Below are 10,251 nucleotides of genomic sequence, written 5' to 3'. Positions count from 1 at the left end.
AGACTGTCCATTACAATGAAGAGGCATAAATCAGCGAGCTAAGCTGAAATATACACCACAAATTCCCATCCAGCAAGTGCATTTCCTTTATTTTTATTTACTTATTTTTTCTTTTAAACATTTACTCAAGGTACACTTTAATAGGTGCACTGTATTTTACATTTTTACATGTATTTTACAGTGCTTTTTTGTTAATACAAATGTATAGATACATTTTTGCTTTTAAAATGATTATTTCATTTTCAAACATTTCTTAATTCCAGGTAAAATATCTAAGACAATGCTTTGATGTTAACCTTATACGCTGACTGACGTCCTGTAATATTACGAAGGCATTATTGTTGTACCTTTAAGAGGTTTATTTATTGACATATTGCAGTGTTGTTGCATATTTGCCTTTATACCATGGTGCTGTTAAATTTTCGACATTTTCTGATTCATTTTCTATAACAGTGTGCTCCGACAATGGGTCCGGCTGTAACCGTAATTGTTTGACGTTTTTCATCTCTCTAAGGAGATGTTTATTTAGCATTTATGGAAAGAGTCTCCAGTGTCACTGCTTTGCTTTTTTCTTATTAACTTCGAGAAAGAGAGCTAGAGAGAGAGAGCGAGAGAGAGTGAGAGAGAGAGAGAGAGAGAGAGAGAGAGAGAGGGAGAGGCTGGTGAGGGAACGGTTGTTAATAGCTGCTATAACATAAGTGAAACAAGAACTAATCTGTTTCATGGTTAGTTACATTAAATGTAACTATAGATGGATAAAAAAATTATGATGTGTCATTAAAAATGAAATTGTCAACACATTACTGTTGGTATAATAGGACAAACAAACTGGACAAACAAAACAATTTCAAACAAAAAATGAAATTGTTAACACATTACTGTTGGTATAATAGGACAAACAAACTGTGACGTTATTGGAAATTGTTCTACTTTGGGATGATAACAGGAGCTTCATCACACCAACAGCATGATGTGTATTGTGTTATTCCTTACATAGAGCATTCAGGATGCACACTCTAAGACAAAATGGGTTCCTCAAGGGTTCTTTGTATGGTTGACAGTTCTAGCTTTCGAAAATAGTTCTATTTATAATACTCTCTGTAAGGGAAACCGTCGGTTATAGAGAAGAAGAACCCTCAGAGCCCTGGTTTAGAGCGCTACATGGAATTTCTTTAACCATTACAACGGAAATTTTTCATTTTTAATGAACAGTCTTTGTTGTTTATCAGTAAACTCAATCCGTCTTTAAAAAACAAAACAAAAAAAAAACGGAATCTAAAGGCATATTTATGCAAAAGAATAACCTGAAATATGCTAAACCCAACCACAGTCAAATAATCAATACATGTAGCAGGGTGTGGAGAAGAGATAGAGAGAGAGAGAGTGAGAGAAAGCAGGAGATAGAGACGTATCTGCAGGAAAGAAATGAAAAGAAAGAACAGATAATTCGGTAATCTCTTAATGCACCAGTATTTATCTCATCGTCTCTGCTCGAGTTGTGGACTCCTGGAAATGATGCATTTGCAAGCGGCGTGCAAGCAAAGAGGGAAAGTAAAGGAAAGAAAGTAAAGCAGCGTGCCTTATTTTGGGACTTGAGCCATTAAAGGTGTAATTACAGTCATTAGGAGCACCCTCTGGTGGAAGGTAATTGGATGGGTTCACCAATGGTGAGTGTTTTTTTTTTCAAGACGTGGCCACAAGAAAAAAAATGTTCACTATACGCTCACAATCCCAGTATCAGACACCAAGCAGGTTTGTTTCAAATGCCTAAAAATTTACACCAAAAAATAAAGATTAATAGTAATATTGTGGGGAAGCATGCTCATGGAAGACAATGACTACATCCAGGAAGTGAGATCAGTGACAAAGCACACACTCGGTCCAGCGTAGGGCTATTAATAAGCCTTCAGGGCAGAACCACAGGAGAGAATGATGCAGATGAAGGGATTAAATGCGGTTCCCCTGCAGCCGAGACATGCTGGATCTCCAGGTGAGAGTCAAATGTGCCATAAGATTAAGTTCAGCTCTTCCTGCGAGGCCTATCCGAGACCTGGGGAGGTGAAGAAAGAAACGCTGAGTTCATTTAGATCCCAGTGGGTTTTGAGACATCAACAGGGTTCTCGCAAACAAACAAACAAAAAAAACGTACAAAACGCAAACAAACAACACTCCATGTTGCGCTGTTATAGAAAAATAATCAACAACAAATCGCTGTTATGAAGCGGAGGTACAGTGAACATCAGAATATTGATTATTTTCCAATAACAGAACGTCCATACCATACCAAGTGCATGTGTGTGTGCTCTTGGGACCAATACATCACTTTAGATTGCCGACAGTAAGGATTTGTGAGAACGTGTCGCTCTGCTCCTATCTGCCGCAGATTGCGATCCCCTGCTCGAGCCGTGATAAGCCATTTTCTGCTTTGTAGCCGAATCAATATGGACATCAAAGCGGCAAACCAGACAGACCTCCATTTCTCCAATCCTCTGTTTCTCAGTTTCTTCATCTCGGGCTGATGATGGGGGAGAGCTTCAGGGTTCTGCGTTAGGAACGTGTGAGAGAGAGACAGTAGAATGAGAGCATGTTGGTGTGTAACATGTACAGACTGGAGCAGAGGAATATTCATCATAACTCCATAAAAACACTACATCATCAGTACTGAAAAGTAAAAAATAGTTTAATAGCAACTACTGTATCTCTCTCTTTCTCGCTGTCTCTGTCTCACTCTATGTCTATGTGTGTCTCATTTTATATATATATATATATATATATATATATATATATAAAATGAGATTTATAAATGAGATAAAAATGAGATACATATGTCCGTGTCTCTCACTCTGTCTCTCTTTCTACACACAGTATCTCTCACTGTCTGTGTGTGTCTCTCTCTGTCTCTCTGTCTCTCTCTCTCTACATACAGTATCGTACACTGTCTGTGTGTGTCTCTGTCTCTCTCTCTGTCTCTCTGTCTTTCTCTCTACATACAGTATCTCTCACTGTCTGTATGTGTCTCTCTGTCTCTCTCCCTCTACATACAGTATCTCTCACTGTCTGTGTGTGTCTCTCTCTCTCTGTCTGTCTGTCTTTCTCTCTACATACAGTATCTCTCACTGTCTGTGTGTGTCTCTCTCTCTCTCTGTCTCTCTGTCTTTCTCTCTACATACAGTATCTCTCACTGTCTGTGTGTGTTTCTCTCTGTCTCTCTCTACATACAGTATCTCTCATTGTCTATGTGTGTTTCTCTCTGTCTCTCTGTCTTTTTCTCTACATACAGTATCTCTCACTGTCTGTGTGTGTCTCTCTCTGTCTCTCTCTACATACAGTATCTCTAACTGTCTGTCTGTGTCTCTCTCTGTGTCTCTCTACATACAGTATCTCTCACTGTCTGTGTGTGTTTCTCTCTGTCTCTCTCTACATACAGTATCTCTCATTGTCTATGTGTGTCTCTCTCTGTCTCTCTGTCTTTTTCTCTACATACAGTATCTCTCACTGTCTGTGTGTGTCTCTCTCTGTCTCTCTCTACATACAGTATCTCTCACTGTCTGTCTGTGTCTCTTTCTGTCTCTCTCTACATACAGTATCTCTCACTGTCTGTGTGTGTCTCTCTCTGTCTCTCTGTCTCTCTCTGTCTGTCAATTCAATTCAATTCAAATAAGCTTTATTGGCATGACAAATTATACAATGTATTGCCAAAGCATTGATATGAGCAAAAAATACAATCTGAACAGAGAACAAATGATAAGGTGAACAAGTGAAGAAAAAAACTAACAAAAAACAAGACAAAACAAAAAAAAAATACAGTCAGAAAAGTGTTGTGAGTTCATGAGCACATCACTGTTTGGTCGACTCTTCCCTCATTTTGTGTCAGGCATTGATGTACCATGCCACTAGTGAGGTGCAGTCTCTTTTTTCTCCAAACAAATGCTGAAGTTGTGTGTCATTCTCCAGCTTTGTGTCTGTCTCTCTGTCCATGTTTCTCTATCTCTCTTTCAATGTCTATCTCTCTCTGTCTGCCTGTGTGTCTCTGTATATCTCTCATAATGTCTGTGTCTCTTGCTCTCTGTCAGTTTATTGTGTCTCTCTCTTTATCTCCATCTCTGCCTCTCTCTCTGTCTATGTCTCTATCTCTCTCTATCTGTCATCTTATATCTAGGTGTCTCACTCTGTCTCTCCCTGTCTCCCTCTCCATCTGTCTCTGTTAGTCTCCCTCTCGCTATCTGTCTCTCACTCTGTGTTCGTCTCTCTCTGTCTATCACTCTGACTCTATATTTCTCTCTCTTTCTCTGTGTGTGTCTCTCTCTGACTCTCTATCTGTCTCTCTCTCTCCCTGTCTCTTTCTCTCAGGTCAGTTGTTTGTTTACCCATGGCAGACGGTCTTATTAACAAAGACGACCTTATTACAGAACGTGACCACTTAAATTCCACTCACATTTCAAAGCTTCATTCCCCACCATTTAATTTCTCTGAGCGTAATTAACAGCATCCACTCGGCCATATTTCACCCGTGGGTATCCATGGCAATAGCACATCCGCCACCCACCTCCTCTGAGCATGAATTATGGGATGGATATTTCCATGCAGCACGAGCCGATCCATTTAACCAGAGTAGGGACCATTAACTATAGACAGCTGGGTTTGGGTTACAGTTAGACTAACAGGAGAGGAGGTGGGCGGGGCCTTTAAGCTCATTAGCCAATGGAAAGGTGAGGCTGTAAAATATCAGAGCAAAGGTGAGGATGCGCACACATGCATACGCACACACACACACACACACACACACACACACACACACACACACACACACACACACACTCTTTTGTGGAAATAATTAAATAAATAAAGCCAGTCTGAATTATCAACCTTGTGATTTTTTTAAAAATCATTTAATAACCAGAATTAAATGAATAATTAATGCTATTTGATTACAAATACTGTATATAAATAAAAACTATATATGTATATATATATATATATATATATATATATATACACACACACACACATGCATATATATATATATATATATATATATATATATATATATATATATATATATATATGTATAGTATATTCTATTATAATAAGTCCATAAATAATGACACCCTTCAATATAATGTACAAACATTGTATTAAAAAACATTGTATTAAATAAATAATACACTAATTTTTTTTTTATTCCTCTCATATTTGAATAATGTCATATTTTTATTTAGAAAATCTAGTGTTGCCTTTGATTAAAGAAAATGTCAAATCCATTTGTAATCTATCACTATGTCGGACTTCAAACAGCTTTAATCATAGAAATGATGATTGATAAAAATCAGGGGGGAAAACACCAGAACTAAAAAACAGACAAACTACTAAGTTGATGCAACTGTTTTAAGTTTCATCATAGGTCATTTTTTTCATTGCAGTGGATATAAAAACGATTAAAAAGACCACAAGGTTCAATCAGGGCCATGATAAAGAAATATTTTTCGAATTCACTCATTCAAACTTGCTCTCTTGCTGATTCTTGTGGTCATCAAGATTTCACTCTGTTGCATGCTATTTTATATATTGACTTTTGCTCAATTTCATGAAGAGTGCCAATAATTCTGGAGCTGAAACTGCGTGAAACTTCTACACTTATTAAAGCCACACATCCCAAAAATGTAATAATGTAAATGTCTCAGAAAATTTTAAATATGTTTCAGCCTTGTCAATTGTAAAAAAAATATATTTATTTATTTAACATTTATGGAAGGAGTCTCCAGTGTCAGTGCTTTGTAACAGTCAGAGGTAAAGCTGTAACATTAAGTTCTCCGACATCTTCAGGAGTGTCATATATCAAGAAGGAACTCTGGACTTCAGTTCCCATCAGCCACTGCACTGTACTACATCGATGTCACATGACCACCTGTACCTGAATCATGTTTCTGTTGACGAGCACGCTTATATATAGCCATTGTTTGCACTGCTTCCTTGTCTTACGTTTGTCTTAGACTACCGTTGTCCGTGTGACCGTGTTTTGGTCCTGTTAGTTTATGTTTAGTCCTTGCCACAGTGTTTTGCATTAGTCATAGTATCTTTTGTGTTTTGTTGGCTTATATAATAAAACGTTTAAAATCTGCGATTGCTTCCGCATCTACCTTCGAATCGTGACAGAACGTAAGACCTACACACGGAAGCAGCAGATCGCCATGAAATACCTGGGCTTCACTCTACCACCTATGTTTGCGGAGGACTACGCCACGCCACGCCAACAGGAGGAGGAGTCCGGGTACAAATGGGAGTCTGTGGTCTGGGCTAGTACCATCTCCCACCCTCCCTCCCCTATAATGGATCTAGTTCAGTAAATGGAGTCAGCGGAGAACGAAAGTCAGCCTCCCTGCTCATCTGAGGACGCCGCTCAGCTTTTTGGTTCAGCTGAGGACATTGCTCAGTCGCCCAGGTTGGCTGAAGACATTGCTCCGTGTCCCGATATACCCAAGTGCTCCCCTCTGTTCACTAACCCCGCGCACAAGCCACTGTGCTCACCTGCTCCGCTGAGGAACTCGCCCTGCTTTTCTGCACCGCTGAGGGCATCGCTCGGCTTTACTGCTCCACTGAGGAAGGCACTCCGCTTTTCTGTCCGGCGGGGGACATCGCTCTGCCTTCCTGCTCGGCTGAGGACGTTGCTCTGCTTTCCTGCTCGGCTGAGGACTTCGCTCTGCTTTCCTGCCTGGCAGAGGACGTCGCTCTGCCTTCCTGCACAGCTGAGGACGTCGCTCTGCCTTCCTGCTCGGCTGAGGACGTCGCTCTGCCTACCTGCTTGGTCGAGGACTTCACTCCACTTTCCTGCTCGGCTGAGGACGTCACTCTGCCTTCCTGCTCAGCTGAGGTCATCGCTCTGCCATCCTGCTTCACTGAGGACGTCACTCTGCCTCCATGTTCCGCCGAAGACATCGTGCCTCTTCTTTGCTGCACGCCGTATGTCACTCTCCCTTCCTGCTCCACGGAGGACATCGTTTCCCCCTCGTGCTCCGCGGAGAGCATCGTTCCTCCCTTTGGCCTCACAGAGAACCTCGCTCCCCTCCCTGACCTCGCGGAGAACCTCGCTCCCCTCCCTGACCTCACGGAGAATCTCGCTCCCCTCCCTGACCTCGCGGAGAACCTCGCTCCCCTCCATGGCCTCGCGGAAATCTTGGAGCTTCCCTTAGGCCTCGCGGAGAACATTGTTCCCCTCTCCTGTCCTGCGGAAGAAGTTGTCCTGCTGTCCTGTCCCGCAGACGTCGCTCTGAGCTCCAGCCCCGCTAGCCACTGTTTGCACTGCTTCCTGGTCTTACGTTTGTCTTAGACTACCGTTGTCCATGTTACCGTGTTTTGGTCCTTTTAGTTTATGTTTAGTCATTGCCACAGTGTTTTGCATTAGTCATAGTATCTTTTGTGTTTTGTTGGCTTATATAATAAAAAGTTTAAAATCTGCGATTGCTTCCGCATCTACCTTTGAAACGTGACAAAGGGGGGAGTTTACGCTTTGTGCTTTCTCAGTAATAGCAAGCGAAAATGAGGCAACGACTGTTTATAACCTAAGTGATACAATTCTACATCGTTAGATGTAACTATAAATGGATAAGAAGTACCACATAAATAAGAAATAAATCCATTTGCAAATTACTGTTATATAAAAGGAGTGAAACACATCAGGACATGATGTAAGAAAATCATAAATATCAGGATGCTAATGCCACGCTGTCATTGATTATTTTCCCATAAAAGCATGACACGGAGTGTTTTATTCCTTACATACCTGTTTATAACTCATAGTACATCATACATACAAGTATCAGCTAATATTTTATGGAAATTCGTTTGTGTTCACCCAGCACACACTTTAAGTGAGATGTTCACTACCATGTGTAATAATGCACCAATAAAATCTAAATAATCAATTAATAAATCATTACAACATTAAATCTTATTAAAATGCTTCAAACACACGTCAGGGTCGAAATGCTGAGGATTGTTACTGACTTTCCTCTGAAATAACAGCAGCTCTGTACCGCTCAATCTTTCCAGACATTTGAATTAAAGGTCATATGCAAATGTGTGTGTGAGTGTGTGTGTGTGTGTGTGTGTGTGTGTGTGTGTGTGTGTGTGTGTGTGTGTGTGTGTGTGAGTGAGTGAGGGAGTGAGTGAGTGCTTGGCATCCAGGGGCATTGTGGGAAATCCCGGGTCAGACATACATTAATGATACAACATAAAGCAAGAGAGAGAGAGAGAGAGACATACAGAGAAAGAGACATACAGAGAGACAGACATATATATATAGAGAGAGGCATAGAGATAGAGAGAGAGACCTACAGAGAGAGAGAGAGAGAGAGAGAGAGAGAGAGAGACATAGAGATAGACATACAGAGAGAGAGAGACATAGAGAGAGAGAGAGAGAAACAGAGAGAGAGAGACATAGAGTGAGAGAAACAGAGAGAGAGAAAGACATCAGAATTTTCCTCTCTACTGTTCTGTATTATTTATATTATTTATTTATTTGTTTCATACTGGAAAATGAAATAGGGAACACTTTCTATGCAGGAAATATGCTTAATAAACTATAAGCATCTTCATATTATGTTATAATGCGTTCATAAAGCATTATGCATGCTGTTATAATTATTAATGATACTGCATTACACAGTATAACTTTCTTTATTATGCATAAATAATGATGAAGTCATTATAAGTAGTGTTCATAACGTTATATCACACGGTATATCATGTTATATATATGAGAAGACATAATGTGTTATAAGCACTACTTATAATGCATTTCTTAATAGTTTGTAAATGCATTGTAAATTGCTTGTGTAAATCTGTACATTGTTCAAAGCACTACATAAATAAAATTTAACTGAAATGAAACAATGCTATAAACTCTAATTCCTTTTCATAGTAAAGTATAATGATGTGTAATGTCTCATGATTGCATTATTACATGTTATAAAATATATGAATAAATAAGTCATTAGACATTATAGCCATTATAGAAAGTGTTACCAGAAAAAGCAGTTTTCTATTAATGGAAGTTTATAGCACTACATAACACCTACATAAGCCCTTCATGACATTTGACATAAATCTATATAGACATTTATAAAGGGATAATTTCACAATTGATATAAAAATAGTGTATATTTTGATTTGAACTTATGTGACGTGACAAATGTTAATACGCTCTAATTTGTATTGGGTCAGATAAAATGTAATTATGGCATTATGCCATCGGGGTATTCGTAAAACTCTTAACAGAAAATGCACAAACATCAGTTATTATTAGGGATGCGCCGAATGTTCTGCAAAACGGAAAAATAAGTGAAAAGGCCGAATAAATTTTACCGAACAATGACGTGTTTGATGACGCGACCAAATAGCCTAGCAACCAGAGTGAGACGCGCGAATGTCATGACCTCGATGAGGGGGCGCGTGCATGCATGAGCTGTGGACACGTGCGTTTGTTTTGTTTCTGTTCCGGAGCATGTTTCTGTCACGTCGCGAGACGTAAGGGAGTAGAGTACGGAAGCAGGTAAAGACGTATTTATTTAAGGGCAGGCAGACAAATCCTATATCTACTATAATACTCCGTGAGGTGTACAGGGACGCGAGCGGTATATATTCCCAATATAATCAGCCGTATAGAACTGAATAGAACCATTTTTGCAGTCTTGTCAATGCACTTTTTAATGCACTTTTTAGTTGTAGACTACAGAGTGTTCCATTCTTTCAGCAGTCAATTATAGGCCTAACATCGGCTATTCAAGGGGGGCTCAAAGATGACCAAATATTTTAAAATATATTTCAAAATATTTTAATTTTACTCATTTATTTATTTAAAGTTATATTGTGCCTTGCTGGTAGCCTATGCCTGCTGGAACGAAAAAAAATCTTCAGTGTTAAATAAATATTTTGAAATTGCAGTTTTTGTAATTGATTTTTTTCTTTGAAAAGCAAGACAAAATAGTATAAAGCACATTTTGACTATTTAATTTATGCAATGGTGAAAAAAAAAACGGCAAAATAAATGGAAAAAACGCGAAAAAACGTGTTTGGTATTCGGCCTTCAGCTTTCGGCCAAGTTTTTCTTTGGCCAAGAATTTTCATTTCGGTGCATCCCTAGTTATTATGATGCTTTTTGTGTGAAATTCATAGCAGAAATATTAATCTCCCTTCATGTAAGGTTTTTAATAAACATTCATAGCAAACTTCACAACAAAACAGGCTTTCCTATAG

The sequence above is a fragment of the Ictalurus furcatus genome, chromosome 12 (genome assembly GCF_023375685.1).
Source record: "Ictalurus furcatus strain D&B chromosome 12, Billie_1.0, whole genome shotgun sequence".
Taxonomy (NCBI): domain Eukaryota; kingdom Metazoa; phylum Chordata; class Actinopteri; order Siluriformes; family Ictaluridae; genus Ictalurus; species Ictalurus furcatus.
The sequence above is the reverse complement of the archived record's forward strand: the minus strand, read 5'-3'. Positions refer to the sequence as shown.